At 40.8% G+C, this 19301-nt stretch overlaps 1 protein-coding gene across 1 annotated transcript in view; it reads left to right on the forward strand.

Moving 5' to 3' along the window:
* The first annotated feature begins 16560 nt into the window (after positions 1-16560).
* Positions 16561-19301, forward strand: part of Pde4d (phosphodiesterase 4D) — a 1511604-nt gene continuing 1508863 nt past the window's right edge. The window contains exon 1 of the mRNA XM_087616181.1: positions 16561-16885. The gene's annotated coding sequence lies outside the window, so the exon portion shown is untranslated. The remainder of the gene's footprint in view (positions 16886-19301) is intronic.

Genomic DNA, 19301 nt, shown 5'->3' on the forward strand with positions numbered 1-19301 from the left:
ATCAGAGAGAGAGAGAGAGAGAGAGAGAGAGAGAGAGAGAGAGAGAGAGAGAGAGAGCGCAATGGAGAGAGAGACAGAAACAGAGCAATGGAGAGAGACAGAGACAGAGACAGAGAGTGATGGAGATAGAGGGAGAAAGAAAGTCCTTCTAGAATTATTTAAGACATGGCTCAAATATCATTACGAATATAATCTTGTTCATTTCTTTTTGTGGACATTCAGTGAACTTCATCTGCCCCATCTTCCTTGTGATCATTATAATAGTCATGATAGTAGTCAACCACCATGTCCACTGATCTCACAATTGCAACACGTTTTTTTGCAACATAAATTTATTGAACTTAGCACACATGGTAGTATAATGAATTATGATGCTCGTGCATCAAATGCTTGGTAGTATCTCATGGTGGTTAATTTTCTATGTCAAGGCATTGGACTCACAGTGCCTAGTGATTTTATAAAAATACCAATTAAAGTGTTGCAATGAAGTTTTTTGTTGTTTCTGAGTGAAAGTGATTACCTAGGATAGTGTGTGTGTGTGTGTGTGTGTGTGTGTTTTGGGGGGGTGGGTATCGCAATCAGTTTCTAGCCTGGCCTATAGGTTTCAGGCTCAAGACTGAAATTTCAGCTAGTAGTATGAGTTTTCAGCCTACTGCTCTACCTACAGATTTTAAATTGTCTAGTTCTTTTCAATTGTCTGAGACAAACTTTTAAAACATCTTTCCTTCTTGTGCAAAAATATACCCTTTCTCTCTCTCTCTCTCTCTCTCTCTCTCTCTCTCCTTCCCTCCCTCCCTCTGTGACTAATAAGGAACTCAACATTGCTTGAGTCCACGAACACAATGCACACAAGCCCAAATCCCATGTTTTCAGTGAAACTGCTCCTTATCAGTCAGGAGCTGGACCTGCATCTATAATATGACCAGAGAAAAGGTAATATAACATGTAGAGAGTAGCTATAAATTTGTAAGGATGAATTTCGATATCTTATGTATGTTTTGGAGTCAGGGTCTTGCTATGTAACCCAGGATGGTTTTGAGTAGGCTAAATTATCACCATACCTTGTTAGACTCAGAACTCTTCAGAGAGCTAGGATCAATTCACTGGATACCATAGAGGTCTGCTAAACTGTGCAGTACAGGGCTTCCAAGCAGGATTATATCCTGTTTTGCTGGTAAGAACTGCTGGAGCCAATCATCAGGGTGAACAAGAGTCTGACTGCCAGGGAGGTGTTCAATGAAGGTTCACTTTCTGGAGTGCTGCTTGAAGTCTCAGTAGTGTGAGTCCCACCCATCTCATGGCTACACCACAGGAGCCAGAGAGAATGCATACCAGAGACAGCAAGACAAACTCCTTTTCCTGCGATTCAGGTGTATCCGAAGAGTTGAGTGTCAAGTATTGTGAAGCCATTAGTCAAGTTAGGGAGCATTTCTTCATAAGCATGGCCTCTTTAGGGCTACCGCCTCTCTATCTAGCTTGATTCTGAATAAGACATGTGATTTCTTACTGCATGCAGGGCAGCTTTGACCCCAAATAAACAGATGACTTAAGAAATGAAACTGGGGCTGGGGATTTAGCTCAGTGGTAGAGCGCTTACCTAGGAAGCGCAAGGCCCTGGGTTCGGTCCCCAGCTCCGAAAAAAAGAACCAAAAAAAAAAAAAAAAAAAAGAAATGAAGCTGACTCAAGGCAAACAATAAAACTAATGCCACTTTGGTACTCAGGCATACTGGCTGCAAATATATATATATGAGAACCAAAAGTTCTATTACAGACAGAAACGAGTCAAAACTACTGTTCCTAACACATTGTGTAGAAGTGCATTTTGATTTTTATGTGTTTGTGAAATAATTTGCCAAGTAGTAAACTTTCTGATGTGGTTGACATTATGATCAAATAGCACTGAAGTAGACAGGCTCTGAGTAACTTCCATTCTGTCTCTTGGCTTATATGTAAATACTATAATGGTTACATATTTTTTCACAGTGGATATAAGTTTGTACACAAATACTACCCCGTCTTTTAAATTCATATTGCAAGCTCCCATTCTACTGGCATATTAGAAATACTCTCAGTCAGGCTTGGCTCCACCTTTTCCATCATTTTACACTTTAAGTCCAACTACTAGACAAGTAGCTTATCAAGTAGCTTATGTTGGGCGCGAACTGTGTGTGATTCTCTGCAGGTAAGTATCAGTGAGATGACACCCCCATGGCCCTACTCCTTCGTACTCACATGCTGTTGCTGAGACTGCTTTCCAGCAGTCTGTCTGCATTTGTGCTTATCTTGGGTGGTTTTTCCCACTGTGTGCATACTCATGTCTGGGGCTGAGTCTTTGACATTTCCTGTTTCTGTGCCTTAATAGGGTATGCAGAATGTCACTGTGTCCCTGTCTCTCCCCAGCTGGGGTTACAGTGGGCTGAAACGCTTTATAAACATTTAGTTTAGTTCTTACCCACCACAACTCTTCAGGAATGAATGCCAGGTCTACTTGGGCCTGGTATCCTTTCTACACATCTATTTACTCTTCCTTGAAGACAGTGAATAAAGAACTGAAGTTTAAAGCAAATACAAAGAAAAAGGAACCCAAAATAACATTTCACAACTTTTTTTTACCCATTGACTGATCGATCTTAAAACAGTTGTCCATTTGAAATATTCACTGAGTAATTAAAATCCTACTGGTTATAAATTGCATGTCTTTACATCCTCTGTTGCATGATGTATATTAAGCCCCATTATCGGAAGAAATGAGAATGCACTGGAGTCACTTCCTCTTAAGCATTTTCTCATGAACTGCGGATGTTTGAGTTGGATTCAGACTATGAAACAGGCTCATCTCTTAAAAGTGTCAGACATGTTAGATTTCTTTCTTGGCTCCCATGGAAAAAGTAAACACAACGTAAAATGTCCACTAAATTTTAGAGGTTAAGAATGTGTTTTATGTGCTTTATGCTAAGAAAATGTCCAAGTTGTATAAACTTGCAGATTCTAGTGAGTGATGACCATCTGGGACGACAGCAGAGTGATTGGCAAGTTCAAGAGCACAAAGGTGAGAGGCTGCTTGCACTGACCCGAATCTCCTCCAAGCCTAACTTTTTATATATTTGATATATTTGAAAAAAAAGAAAGACCCAAAGTGTTATACACTTTCTCAGATCTCTCAGAACATGTGGAACAATCCTGAATTCTGTCAGTCAATTTGGTTTAGCATTGTAACTCCTAGGCCAGGTCAAGAAAGTTACCAGTGTTGAAGCAGAAGAAAAGGTAGACTTATTGTGAACACGACTATTTTCCACTTCAAAAAAGGAAGATAGTTCATGTTATTTTGAGAACTGTGAAGTTGGAGATTGGCATTTCATACCACTAAAATAGAACCTTCTCAGTCCCACATCTTCTTTATTTCTTGGCCCTAATTTTTTGCAAAAGAAAAAAAAAACCATATTTCATTCTTTTATTTTAATGGAACAATTTTAGAGTAGTCTTAGTATTTGTCTTTAAATGTGGTTATGGTGAACAGTGAAAATAGCTTATTTTGTAAAATAGGAATGGTTGAAAACATCTCTGACTTTTCTCACTCCTTTTGTTCTATCTTCACTCTCATCTGACTTTTTTCTCTTCTTTTGTTCTTCACTCCCATCTTTTTTTTTTAAAATTTACATTTCAAATGTTATTCCCTTTCCGGTTTCTTGTCCATAATACCCCCTATTCCATTCCCCCTTCTTCTATGAGGGTGTTCCCCCTCCCCAACCATCTACCCCAACATGCCTCCCAGCCTGGACATTCCTACACTTTGGGGGGGGTCCTGCCTTGGCAGGACTAAGGGCTTTTCCTTCCATTGGTGCTCAACAAGGCCATTCTCTGCTACAGAGGCAGCTGGAGCACCTCCACATAAAACCAGATACACTCAAACTAATAGAAGAAAAAGTGGGGAAGAGCTTCACTCCCATCTTTACATACCTAAGCCTTCAATTATTGTAATGGAAGATGCAGTGGAGGGGAGATGTTGGACGAAGGATGTGAGAGTCTTGCACCCCTAGAGTGTGGTGTCTGTGGATAAGTGTCAGTGCCTTGGAGGTGGGTCAAAGGCTCTAGAAGAGTCAGCTACTCTTTGAGTGACAACCATCCACTATCGGGCAAAGCACCTAGTTTGGACAATATAATTCAATGTTCTGAGACCATGATAGACCAATGACCGGACTAGAGATACAATCTCTATTTACTGGTGGATGGTCTAGATGGTAGCCTCAAGATGACTGGGATTGGATTTTCTGTAACCATAATGGAAAATAGTTTTTTTTAAAAGCACAGAATATGGAATTCCATGTACTTACAGATTGTGGAATGGACTCACACTTGTATGTGCTACAAAAGATAGACAAATGGATCCCATCTTCTCTACCTATTCTATACTGAGCATGAAATGGTATGATCAGGCCAAGCTAAGGCAGTATGGCTTTCTGTCTGAAACTAGAAGAGAAAATTTTTTTTAAAGAAAGTTAAGGAAACTTAACTACAGAACACAAGAAATGTTTGCTGATCCACTATTTTCTGTTAATTACTGTGAATTTGGGTAAGGTGTAGTGGGGTTAAAAGTAGTCTCTGCCCTTGAGGAAGCAAGAACAACCAAAAGAGTTTATAAATCAAATCAATAAAGCATTAATGATGGCAATAAAAGTTCTGATGGGTGTGTCCAGGGATGGTCCTGGGAGCTCCATCTCCAGCATTGTGAAAAAAAATTAGCATTCAACCTTATCCCTAGGGCCAAAAATGAAAGGTTTATGTCCAAAACATTGGAAAAAAATAGGCATATCATTGCTTGTCTGAAATGTGAGTTTCTCCTTTATTAGACATATTTATGTTTCCTTGAAGCTGTTTTGTCAGCAATAAATCTGGAAAATTGTTCATTACAATAATTGAAGACTTAGGCATAGATAGTTTTTATATTCTGAAGCTCAGCCTTTGTTTTCCTGTTAGAAAAGAGCCTGCAGAGCATCACTTTGGGGGAAACAACAAAAGAAAGTATCAGAAATCTTGAGGGCTCCCTTGAAGAAAACAAACTCAGAGTAAGCTCATCTTAGCTGAAAACAGAACTATGCTTTGGGCTAAGAAATCAATAAATGTTCATTGGTCTTTCCAAGGCAACAATTCTGGTTATTTTAAATGGCAAAAGGAACTGTACTTCAAATCACTATGTTTAAACTCTCCCCCAATATTAGCTTAAAGAGAAATTGGAACACAGTCTCACTATGTACCTCATGTTGACCTCAAAACGTTGACACTTCTGCCTGGACTTTCATTACTGAGATTACAGGCATACCACCTCTGGTTAAGAAACTCTATACAGTGTTTAAGATCATCAGGAGATGACTTTACCATACTGGAACAGGGAGAACAGCAGACGGGACTTTGTGCTCTGGCAGAAGATAAAATTCCAGAAAACAAGTAACATGTAGGAAACTATGGTACTGTGGTGCCTGATGTAGCACAATAGTGCTCTGCGTACTTGGAGATTGTCCAGGGTAATCCCTTTTCTTTGTAGGATTTCTTTTCATCATTTGCATTCAAGAATATTGGATAAAAGACCTTTAAAACTCAAAAGCAGGGGTTGGGGATTTAGCTCAGTCATGGAGCGCTTGCCTAGCAAGCACAAGGCCCTGGTTCGGTCTTCAGCTCTGGAAAAAAAAATCCCTCAAAAGCAGGCAAATAGGTAGTTACTGTGCTAGTGATCATTCAAGAAGACAGCAAAGTCAGCAAGAGAAAATAGGGTCATTTGAAGGATTCCAAATGAGAAGACCTATGGTTAGTCCACTATGACTTTTAATTAGAAGATGAGGAATCTCACTTACCATCTGTGCATCGAGTTCATGTGTGTGTATGTTGGAGTATGTGTATGCAGAGTGGAAGATGCTCCAAGAGACCAGCTAAAGAGGGAGAGGGGTTATCATTTCTGAACCATCCAAAGAGCCTCAGAGGCATCAACAATGCCTTTCTATGCATGACTATATATATATATATTTTTTTTTGGTTCTTTTTTTTCGGAGCTGGGGACCGAACCCAGGGCCTTGCGCTTCCTAGGTAAGCGCTCTACCACTGAGCTAAATCCCCAGCCCCCATGACTATATTTTATCTAGTTATTCAACAGCCACAAATTTTCTAAGACAGACAAGAGAAACAAGTGAAAATGCCACACAGAATGTTTTATAGCAACACGTCTTCAGATCTAATTACTATTTTTAGAAAACAGGGAGAGAGAACTTGCCTGTAGTAATTATTGAAGATACGCATATTTTTCCAGGAAGAGATTGTTATTCTGTCCTATCTACACACACAATTTTGCTATAAAGATAGTGGGAAATACAGGTTTTCTTGAAACAGGAGATGAAGAATAGAGATTTGGGTCCACATGATAACACACAAGCAAATTCTGAGTTTTCTAGGCTAGTCAAGTTCCTGCTGAGTTAAGAAGAGAATCAAGAATGAATTAGAGCTTGAACATAAACTGAATGGAAGACCCATTGTGTCACAGGAAGTGCACGCCTGGTACCATAAACCAAGAACCCCTGACTTGGGAACGCATAGGTCCCAGGAATTGATCTATTACTGTTATTTTGCTTTCCTAAACTGATTTAGTATCCACCTGCCCCCTAAATCCAAATCCTCATAACACAGATTAGTGTGGCCCACGGTCCTCATCAGAGACGCTTCTTTGAGGAATGGATGGCAATTAATGTAGTGACTCGCAGACATACCAGAGTGCAAAAACACAAGTCTGTGAAGAGCACAGTCGTAAATGGGGCTTCTGTATCATGTTCTGTGGGTACACTGTATGGACAAATGTCTATATATTCAGTGGTTAATTCTGAACTGGGAGAGAGCTAAATTATGGTAAGAGTGTAGCATTGCCATTGCTGTGGCCCATCACTGGTCTCAGACTTTATAAATATTTGATTATTCTTCCTTATTGCCTCCCAGAGGCAATCTAGAATTGTATCTGATTGGCTATAATAAAGATCTAAAGCCAATAGCTGGACAGGAAGTAGAGGGAGAATCTTCTGGGAGAGTGAGGAATTCTGGGAGAAGGAATCAGAGGCAGGAGTTTCTGCCACTGGACACAGAAGTGAACAGACAGACCAGAGCTGAGCAGAGAGGTAGACCTGGCCCCAGAGCAGATATAGTGCCAGGTTGGTCAGTATAGAATCATGGGAAACTGCTCAATAAAAGATCTAAGTTTTAAAATATGAGTAAGCTTCTGTGTCTGAGAAAGTCCCACTGTAATACCCCCTCCCACAAAGCTCAGGGAACATTGAGGCAAAGAGGAAGGGATGGGAAGATTATATGGGCAGAGTTTGAAGGACTAGAAAAGAGTTCTGTATACATGAAATCAGAGTAGTTACACTTGCTTGCACAAGACCTGTACAATTTCAAGGCCCTCAACATTCTAGCATGGAGGGTTGAATGACTCATAAGCCTCTACCCCTAACTGAGCAGCTAGTAACAGTTAATGGCTTCTTGGGGGAGTGAGAGTCAGTCTCCTTTAGGAGTATGGTCCATGGTAGGTCAACCATGTGGATAGCACTGTGACTATACCTATATGGCAAGCACTAATTAGAACCTGTAAGGTATTAAAGAATTTAGTCATGACTTTGGGAGGAGGCTTAGGAGTTGGAATCTGGAAGAGTTAGTAGAAATAGTGTGCTGGGGTGTGTGTGAATATGATCAAAATTAGTAAATATGTAAATAAAAATATGAAGTTTGTTATAAATCCATAAAATGTGAATTAATGACAGAAACAAAAGACTAAAACTGGGAAGGCAAGATTTTCAAGAGTGTAGTCATCAACTGTCTCCACAGTAGGACTGGGTGCCTCAACTGGGCACCACAAAGGATGTTCTGGCCTTAGTATGAATGTGTGTGTGTGTGTGTGTGTGTGTGTGTGTGTGTGTGTGTGTGTGTGTCTGTAACAGAGGGTTATAGTAAATTCAAAAGGAAAATGTAGAGGAGTTGGGAAGAACAGAGGACTTCAAGAAGGTTTGCTGGCCATTTGTGATTAACCAACTGAATTTCAAAGTGGGTTTTATGCCTAGGAAGAGCTTTGTTGACAAACTGGGTATAATGTTTTCTGGGCTTCTATGAAATGCTTCTGAAAACAGACGTTTGCAGTTTTACAAGTCACAACACAACACACACACACACCTAAACTTAAATATGAAATCCATATGTTTCACATTCACCTTTTTCATATTTCCTGAGGCTAATCTTACATGATATTTTTTTGGTATGCATGTATTTGGATTCTGACCACAATCACACATGATGTCTGATGCGGAATTTCCTGTGGGTGGCATTATGTTAATGCTAAGACAAGTTTATATTTTGAAGCATTTTAAATTCTGATGTCTGGATTGGAGATTTTAAACATATAAAGAGTGAAGGGTTATTAAAAAAATCTTTCTTGTAAGTTTATGTTTCAAAGGTTGACTTTTCCATTGGTTGAATTTTACCATCTTTTAAAATCTTCAGTTTTAACATGATACATGTAATTATGCTTGTTTCTTGAACGTGGTATGCTATTTCAATACTTGAATATGTTTAATATTATCAGGTCACATCCATTCCCCTCCTTGGCCATTTCCTTGTGTATTTCTCATTTGTAGTATATTATATCATAGAGTACAATGCAGTGCAATCTATCAAGTTCCTTCTTTCCCCATTTTGTGCTCTGCATGTATCAGAAGACTTAACAAGAGTCATTTCTTTAGACTGGTGCAGGACAGGATCCCACAGAGAGCATGTGTCTCCTTTAGCCCAGTTTTCCTTGATTTCTTACCATTTCTTCCTGAGAATCTGAGGAAGTCCTGCTAACCAGTCTGGCTGCTTCCCTGCTGTGTGCTGAACCTTGTGCCTTGGGGGAAAATGCTTCCCAGGATGCAGCCAGAAAATATGAAGTCATTGCTTTGCCTCTGTGTTAGAGTTTCTAGAGAAGACTTTCACAGTAAGAAAGGGTTCATGTAGTATTTTTAGAATTATCATGTTCTGTTTCAACATTGTAAACATTCATTTTTAAACTAACTGTATTTAGTGAAGCTTTGATGACCCAGATAGGGAAGCAAGTTTTAAATAATCACCTTTTATTCTTGACTCATCAAAATACCCCCAATGGTAGTTGTAGCTACACCTGGTGAGGGCAGTTGACAAGAGAAATTTCATGGCTTCAGCAATGCCTGAGCATTGCTGGGGAAGCTTGTCTTCATCATTAGCCACACTTGCTCAAGCTCTGCCCTCTCACAAGAGCCTCGCTCTTGTATCCTGGCCTCTGTGGGCAGGGAGTGGGATGGAATGGTGCAACTGTTCTGTATGGCGAACACACAGAAATCATGTTCATATTTTCTGAAACAACACTAAGGAAAGGGGATCTCTTTGTATCCTTGGAAGGTATGTATAACAGTAGGAAACTAGAATCAGATGAAATTTCTTAAGAGTTTTTGGTGATGCTGTTATTTTCCTTCTTTTATTCTTTCACTTCTGGTGGGGCATGTCCTAAAACCATCACTAGGGGCAGTCAAGTGGGGCCAATTAGAGCGCTGGTACTGGAGTCCAGGTTGATGAGGACATGGCTTAGTCTGCTAGTGAGAGACTCAGAAATTACTATGTGACATTAAAAATGCACTGAGACAGAAATTATAATATCATACACATTCATGTGCCTATTCAGCAAAGGCTTATGATGGATTGAAGGATAATCATAGAATTTGGCATGAGTCTAGTAGAGGGAGAGTGGTACTTCTGTAGTTTTATACGTCTATAATCCTCTGGGACTTTTGCTGAAATGTAGATTTCCATTATGGGTCTGGAGTTGGGAGGGGCTTGAGACTGTTTGTCTAACAAGCTACTATGTGATACTGGAACACAGTGTGAGTCCTGATGGGTACCAATGGGCAAGGCCGAAGAGAAGCATTGTTTCTCAGAGAAATGAACGTGTGCTCACGAAGTCTGCCTGTTGCTTTGGTGACTGTCAGCCAATCAGGCAAAGGCAGAGGGATTGCTCTACCCGGCTCATGGTTGATTTTCAGATATGTAGAGTCCTCTGACCAAGCATTTCCCTCCTATAACTTGGCTCTTAGTTGTCTACTTTAAAGCTCACTTTTGTAAATATTGGGTCTTGCCTTTAAGAAAGCAAACTGGAGAGACTGAAAATATGTCTCCCACCTTTTCCCACAAATCTTGTCAGAATAAATGAGGGAGAGGTAAAGAAAAATATGGATGTCACCTTTAACAAAACCCCAAAGCTGGGTCTCAAGCGATAATGGCTAGAGAGGGCTGACATTGCAATAAAGATCAAACACGGGTGCAGAAAACCACAGAGAAGATGTATTTGTATGTAGACTTCTCACACATAGGTGGTTGAAAACTATATCCTAAAGCATCACATGCTGAGAGTAAACCGGACACTTCTTTGGAAACTCAGGAAAAGCTTTTGCTTACTGCAAGATTCCTGGGCTCTATTTGACCTCACAGAAAAGTGGAGGAAACAAAATAGTAAAAGAAGGAGTGCTCCTTTTGACCTGCCTTCTGGGGAGATGGTATGAAGGAGAGTGTATCCAGAGCCGCCCATGTCTGCTGTAACAGTGGTGTATATTAATTCTGCCCCGTGATTTTCTCCTAGAGCCAGAGAGAAGTGATGGCCTGAAAGATGAGCCATGAAGAAAGAGTGGGCACAAGTTCTGAATAAGATACCATGACACAACTGGAAAATATCATCCTGAGTGAGCTAACCCACTCACAGAAAGACATACATGGTATGCACTCATTGATAAGTGGCTATTAGCCCAAATGCTTGAATTACCCTAGATCCCTAGAACAAAGGAAACTCAAGACGGATGATCAAAATGTGAATGCTTCACTCCTTCTTTAAATGAGGAAAAAGAATACCCTTGGCAGGGAAGGGAGAGGCAAAGATTAAAACAGAGACTGAAGGAACACCCATTCAGAGCCTGCCCCACAGGTGGCCCATACATATACAGCCACCCAATTAGACAAGATGGATGAAGCAAAGAAGTGCAGACCGACAGGAGCCGGATGTAGATCGCTCCTGAGAGACACAGCCAGAATACAGCAAATACAGAGGCGAATGCCAGCAGCAAACCACTGAACTGAGAATAGGTCCCCCGTTGAAGGAATCAGAGAAAGAACTGGAAGAGCTTGAAGGTGCTCGAGACCCCAAAAGTACAACAATGTCAAGCAACCAGAGCTTCCAGGGACTAAGCCACTACCTAAAGACTATACATGGACTGACCCTGGACTCTGTCCCCATAGGTAGCAATGAATATCCTAGTAAGAGCACCAGTGGAAGGGGAAGCCCTGGGTCCTGCTAAGACTGAACCCCCAGTGAACTAGACTATGCGGGGAGGGTGGCAATGGGGGGAGGTTTGGGAGGGGAACACCCACAAGGAAGGGGAGGGGGGAGGGTGATGTCTGTCCGGAAACCGGGAAAGGGAATAACACTTGAAATGTATATAAGAAATACTCAAGATAATAAAAAAAAAAAAAAAAAGATACCATGACACAAAAGGACAAGAGGTATAGAGGACAGGAATTTGCTTGAATGAAATCCTCACCAGTTTATTTTTTAAACTGCCTCCAAGAAGTTAAAAAATATGACAAAATTAATACTCATGAAATATTAGAAATGGACAGTGAAGGTCAAATTATGAATTCTGGGAAGACAATAGAGGCCCTATAGAGGGAGACAAAACAGAAACATTAAAATGGCAGAACTAGGTAGGCTAAGGCTTGTGTCCAAAGAATCATGTAAGAAAGACATTTGCTACACTTTGTTCTTTTAGTATTCCTTTAGTTGTGGTGGTGGTAAAAATATATAACTTAGCTTTGTCATCATAATATTTGAAGTATGTTATTTGGTGACATTAATTGTATGTGCAGTATTAGGCAGTTGTCACCATGTAGAAGAGACACAACACCCCTCTCTCTTTCCATCCTTGAGCCTGGGAACCTCTGATTACTCTCTATCGCCATAAATTTGCTAAAGCAGGTGCTTCACATAAATGCACTAATACTTGTCCTTTTGCTTATTTTATTTAGTATTGTGTTTTCAAAACTGTTTGATGTCATAGACTATATCAGATATTTACTTATTCTAACATCTGAGTAATATTCCATTCTATGTTTTATGTACATGTCATACTGTGTATGTGTGTTTGTGTGTTGTGTATGTATTTGTGTATATGTGTTTGTGTGTGTGTAATAATGCATATGTGTACACACATGTGTGTTGTGCTGAGCATTGCACCTATGGCCTTTGCATAAGTTCTGCCATGGAGCATATACTCAGTCCTGCCTGAGTTACCTGTTAGTCATTTTGTTTTTGTAGACACCTGGATTGCACACTTCTTGGTTACTGTGAATAATTGTGAGACACGTTAGTTTTTAAAATGATGAAAGTGGAAGTAGATGATGCAAAATAACACAGAGGAAAAATTCTGGGAAGTGATTATGGGAGAGTGATTTGTTCATTAATATATACATAAATATAGACATAGGGATAAGATATGTAGTTCTTAGATAGGACAGGATTCTAGGGCTGGCCACAGGAGATCTTGAAAATAAAATATTAACTGAAAGAAAGAGAAGAGGGAGTGAGAGACACATGGGGGGAGGAGAGGGAGGAGAGGGGGGAGAGATGTGGAAGAGGGAAATAGATAGAGAAGGAGAGAGATTATTAAAAGGCAACTTTATTTTCCCCGTGATTACCAGGCATAGATATTTGTGGAGGGGAGCTCATTGAAACTTTAATGATTCAACCATGTTAACCACTGCAGTGACATTTTAAACTTGCAGGAAAGAAAAATCTTCTGACTTCTTTATGTGATATTGAAATTATATTGTTAATAGAGTTTACGAAGAACAAATAAAGTCAAAAAGAAAGGAAGAAAGCCACAGATCAGTGCTTCCCGATTTTATCAATGCAATGATCTTCCCCAAAATGTCAGCCAGCACTTAGATTTCAGAGCATCAGCAAAAAGAACAATTTCTTGTGTCATTTGCAAATTTTGTGCCCTTCGCAGTATTGTCTCTCCAGCAGGACCAAGTCAGGGGAGATCAATTTCAAGAAAGGAGAGATTGCTTACTTTTATGAAATGTATTGAAACTGTTTATAGTACTAGCATCTAAATAGTAAAGCCACACGGACAAACCACGGTTGCAGAAAATGTTTCTTAGAAACATAAAGTCCATTATTGGTTAAGGGGGAAAAGAAAACAGACCACAAACCAGAACTGAATCTGTAATTTCCTAATTAAAAAATATTTTGTCTTACGCCAAAAGAAGCTCATGGTGATGGGACAAACAGCAGAAGTGTTCACGGCTACTGAGGAAAACTACTGCATGGACATCGTTTAACACTGACTTAAGGTACTGGCCAATTTTCTTTTGGATAAGAGAACAAAGAGTGGTAAACATAAACACATATGGAAATAATATCAATGTGCTTAGAAGACTCCAGAGAATTAGTTTGAAGATCACCGCCAGAGGTATAGCAAGAGAAAGGAGCAGGGTGGCTAGACATAAAATAAAATAAAATAAAATAAAATATTAATACATGTAGACACCTGGTCCAGTGTGCGACACAATGAAGGTTTACATGGCCAAGAAGCTGGTGCTGATATCATGTGGGAGAATAAAAATAGCCGGGGAGAAGTCCTATCCACAGCCTCGGTGAGAAATGTTGCAGGGTTAAATGGCTACCATAGCCTGATGCTGGTGCAGTGAGCTATTTCAAATCAAAGAGGACACTGTGCATTCGTCTTTGGAATCCACGTCACGCGGGTTGTCAGATACAAATTTTACACAAACAGCCCATGCATCTACTATTATACATGGGGCAAGCAGCTCTCCAAGCTCTCAAGAGACCAATCTTGGGGAGCCCGGAAGATGGAGCAAGCAGTGCTTTTGTCACTGTAGTTGCTTTGTATAATTTGCAGGCTTCGTCACACTAGTAGCATTGTCTCTTTACGAAATCAGTTCGACATTTTTAATTTCATAAATTCAGCTTAAGATGTAGACAGGGTTTAAAAACAAAAAGATACCAAAGGCGAGCGTAGAACGGTTTACTTGGTTTATAGTATGGACCCCAATGCTTAGGCTGCCTGCTCAGAAGCTCTCAGGGCTGAAATACCGTAGGAAGACTCTGGAGATAAAGGGTGAAGGAACTCAGGCATCAGCTTGTCACCTAGTCTCAAGGTTTGGCTCCATGTGGTACTTTCTCTCTTTGTTCAGTCTCCAGTGGAGGGTTGGGGGGCAGAAGAGCTTGGTGCTAGAAACACCATTATAGTTTTACTAGATTGAAGTTGATGCTTTGCTGATGAAATCTAAGAGGTTGCCAACCAATGTGCTGTTCACACAAATGCTTGAAAATACAGTTGCATGGAAATTCCCTTACAAAAGGTATAGAAAAAGATATAGCCAACATCACAAATTATCAGGGAATTGCAGATCAGTACACACAACTTGTTGGAGTGGAGTGATAGCAAATGTTGGCAAGGCAACAGAGGAAAGTGAATCCTTGTGTGCTGTTGATGGGCTGGTAGATTGGTCGGTAAGGAAATGACCATTAGAACTATGTGAGTCAGCAACCTCTCTTCCAAGTCATCCAAAGGGAATGCAACCACTGCCCAAAAGGAGCTGCATACCTGCATGGTCACCATAGCATCACTCACAGTAGACAATAATCAAAGGAACTGAAAAACCTGACTATATAGGAACAGTAGGAAAATGGGGGAAATGGGAAAGACAAGAGATCAAAGGGTACAACTTTGAGTCATGTAGAGTAAGAAAAGTTAGCCAGTGGGCAGCATAAAAACTAGAGTTGACAGCCTTACTTTATATCAGAAATTTGCCAAGAGAGTAGATTTTATGTACTTTTACCAATACACCACACACACACACACACACACACACACACACACACACACACACATACACACACACACACACACACCATTGTGAGATGGAGGAGCATATATATATATATATATATATATATATATATATATATATATCAGGCAAAACAGGTACCATCTTGTATACATACAATAAAAAGAAAATAAATGGAAAGTCCCTATCCCTTTTTGGAGACAGATTCCCTCTCCATTCCCTGTCATATGTAGAAGCCCTGGAGTTCCCTGGTCTACCCCCAGTCTGTTTTCCAGGTTTTTAGGATACTTTTCTTCAGTGAGAACAGCTTGGTTTATTGGTTAGCATGGGCAATATCACAAGTGTGTTTAACTTCTGTTTCAGAAGGCAAACACGGATGTGTTTACATTGCCCTTTATAAGATCACCCACTGGCAAAGCCTTTGGCACGGAACAGGAGAAATGCTAAACAGAATAAATTCCAGCCCCAAAGTCCCTTTTCCACAGATGCCTTTTGGGAAAAATGTTATGAAGGCTGATGACCTTGGAAACCACAGTCATCAGCAAGCAAAGTTCTCCAAGAGCATGGGTCCGTAGTGTGTCCAAAAGTCTCTGCTTGTGCTTGGAAGAGGGGTGCAGTAGGTAGGATTCTATCTGACAAAATGCCCTGTTGCAGCCCTTGAATTGAAACCTAAACTGGGGAGGACACCCTAGACCATAAGGACACTCACTCCTGGGGAAGCAGAACTTAAGCCTATCTACAGACTACGGATGCCAAGGTCTGCAGTGCTCTTAGACACTTCAACTTTGTTTTAACCATTAAGCAAAAATGACAAGGTCTCACTTCTAAAATGGGAAGTCTTGATTATAAATAGAAGTTTGCTAGAATAAAAAAGTTACAGCTGGATTTCACCTTAAAACATATATATATATATATATATATATACATATATATATGTGCGCACACACACATACACACACACACACACACACACACACACACACACACACACACGCACACGATATTTAGCCTCTAGTAGCAAAAGGTGCAGGGATAAGAAACCCGACACCCTTAATTTATCGAGCACTGCCTATAACAGCAGGAACGCTTTACCTCAAAAAGTATTTTATTTAAGCGTCTTTCTCTTCTCGTTAAACTCTTAAAAGCTGCCCACGTCATTCGATTCCCCACAGCAAGTTATTTCAAGCCCATGCTGTCGTGTCTCTCCCCTCCCCTGTATCTTCTCTCCATCAGCAAGGTTTGTGCTCCTCCTCTTTGCCAACTAGATGTGTTTAAGAAAAAGTCACTCGAGTCTCATGCTGTCTCTTGGTAAAATTGGGGGCACGGAGTAAGCAGCGTCTGGTCTATTTGGAGTAAAGGGGCTCACAGATTTTGAAGCTAATCGGCAGATGTGACATTGAGAGTAACCTGAGCCAGGCTGTTCTCCCCACCCCCGAGGGACAAAGAGCTGTGGTGAACAAGCACATTCAGTGCTCACATTGTTACCACATGATCAGGGGAAGAAATATGTATCTTTCAGGAGCTAAATAAAATTCTCTTCAGAGTTCCCATTGCATCCAACATTTTTTTTTCCTGCACAGTACTAAATTTATTTCACAATTCCAAATAGCATTAGAAGAAGGCACAGGATTCTTGTGACTATTCAAATGCTGCAGCTTTTTTCCTCAGAGGGAGTTAAGCATCTCTAACACACTCTCCAGTTCATCATATGACTCTGAGCATGTGGCCCTCCTCAGCCCAGGAAGCCGTTTAGAACAAACTTACTTATCTGCTTTGGTCAGGCTAGGCTTAGGTCCCTCTGTAGCAACTCCTTTCTCTGAAATCCTCTCTTCTGACAGCTGACGAGCTGGGGGCCTCCTCATCTCCCTGCCAGGATGAATTCTTGTATCTGGACTGGACAGCTTCAAGCAGCATGGCATCTCCATTCTCAGTAAGGTATGGGGTTTCAAAACACTGTTGACAAGAGCAGGGTGGTAAAAGTAACAGTAAGTGTAACACTAGCAGCGGCAAGAAAAATGTTTTTTGATGATAGAAGCAGTTAATATTTGTTTTAAGTATCTTTTATTTTTTTTTTAACGATTTAATTTCATTTTCTGTGTAACTCTTGGTAGCCACCCTAGGGAATGGGTGTTAGAATTCGTCATGCAGGTTTCCAGAAAGGGAAACTGAGGCTTGGAGAGGGTCCTAAAACTTGTTCAACATGGTGGCTTACAAGAGCCAGGATTTAAATTTAGGCTGTTGGACTTCCATAACCCACACTTCTAATCACTGGTGGTCAGGACTTACCTGTGTGTGTGACAGTGTTGTTGTTACCTGCATCTGCCCCACCTTTCTCCTGGAAGAAGCAGGTTGTGTTTTCATCAGTCCTTTTATAGCATGTGTGAACTATAAGGCAGGCTGAATAAAGGCAGCAATGCGCAAACCCTGAGGAAGAGCAAATCCTTCCAAAGAACTGCTAACCAGGATAATGTCATTTGTAACTGATGTGGTTATCTTAATTAGAGTGCAGTCTGATTCTTCCCAGCCCGGTCAGAGAGTTCATTTGACAGGCGAGCATAGCTAAGGTCTTTCATTATTTTTATTGTTGTTGTTGTTATTTATACAGCACATGTGTACACATATACATTTGTGTCTGCGGCTGCTGGCACACAGCCTTAGATACTGGTCCTTACCTCCACCTTGCTGGAAACAGGGTGTCTTTGTTGTTTATCTACAAAATAAGTTTCCAGGAATTTCCAGGAAGTCCACTGTCTCTGGCTGCTACTTCCTCATAGGAGCACGGAGGAAGGAGATCACAGACTCTTGCATAGCATATTTGTGGGCTCTGAGAATCCAAACTCAGGCTTTTGAGATCACGTGGCAAAAACGGTTACCCACTGAGCTGTCTCTCCCATGTCTAAAGTTTAAAAGTTTTGCTTGAGTTTTCCTCTTTGTCACTTCCAGTTACATTTTCTGAGTACTTCAGTTGACCAGTAGAAATTGCGAATTAGAGAGATCTAGATCACCCCTTTAGATTTTACGTTAAGAGCTGATAAAAATCTTGGAGTGATTCTCAGAAACGTAATCAACCTTCCAGAGTTGCCATATTTTGATATATGAATTGGTTTTTATTTGTCTCATGCCAAAGAAGCAAGCGATTTGTTTTCCATAAAGAGTCTTACTGCTAAGAGCACCAGTGGAAGGGGAAGCCCTTGGTCCTGCTAAGACTGAACCCCCAGTGAACGTGATTGTTGGGGGGAGGGCGGCAATGGGGGGAGGATGGGGAGGGGAACACCCATATAGAAGGGGAGGCGAAGGGGTTAGGGGGATGTTGGCCCAGAAACTGGGAAAGGGAATAACAATCAAAATGTAAATAAGAAATACTCAAGTTAATAGAGAAAAAAAAACAACAACAACAAAAAAGAAACAACAACAACAACAAAAAAAAAACCCAACAACAACAAAACAAAGTCTTACTGCTTAATTCTGGGCTTTATGATGGAAGATGGTTACCAAGAAAACCTACTGTCAGGCATCCGTTCAAGCTCTTGGGTCAGTGTCTTATGTTATCATCACCAACAGTTTATTCTTAGTTGCGTACTATTTCTAAAGCAGTTATGTTTTAATTCATTTTATATTTATATGTGTATACTCGAGTGTATGAATGTGTATCATGTGCATGCAAGGGGCCAGGAGAAGTCTTCTGCACCTGGAGGCTCAGACAGTCGTGAGCTTCTATGTGGGTACTCAGGACCAAGTCCCAGTTCCCTGCAAGATCAGCCAGGGCTCTTCATCACCGATCCATCCCTCCAGCCCTTGGTAACACTTTTAGTGCAGCCAAGGGATCAATAAGTATGTCATGGTCAAGGCACTGTTGCACATTTATTTGATTCCTTCTCTCTGGTCCAGGAGGAAGCATGGTGGAGGTGTCTTATCCCTTTCCTGTCCCTCTTCTCTCATTGAGAACACACGGACAATTTCTCCTTCTAGTTCTCTTTGGCACCCTCTTGGGGTTTGGAAGATGACATTCTCTGTCTCTTACAGTGAATGTGTCAAGCAGGAGATTGGGGAGCACAGGATATAGATGGAAAGTTACAGGTGAAATTTTCCTGTCTCTTGCTATAGACACCTGCTCACCACTCACTCCCCGCCTGTGCCCTGACTTAGGTAATGCTGAGAAAGCTTATCCTGAAAGTGTGGCCAGCAGCACTGCCCCCAGAAAGAACGACCCTCGATAGAGACTAACTCTGAGCAGGTTCTCTTCTGAGCTCCAGGCTTCTGAGTTTCTGGTCTCTACCTCTTTAACCATAGGCTGCACAAAATGTCTAGACGGGGTGTATCTTCACATCGTGTGGTTTTTGATGTGTTAACA

Source organism: Rattus norvegicus, chromosome 2, assembly GCF_021556685.1.
Source record: "Rattus norvegicus strain SHRSP/BbbUtx chromosome 2, alternate assembly SHRSP_T2T, whole genome shotgun sequence".
Taxonomy (NCBI): domain Eukaryota; kingdom Metazoa; phylum Chordata; class Mammalia; order Rodentia; family Muridae; genus Rattus; species Rattus norvegicus.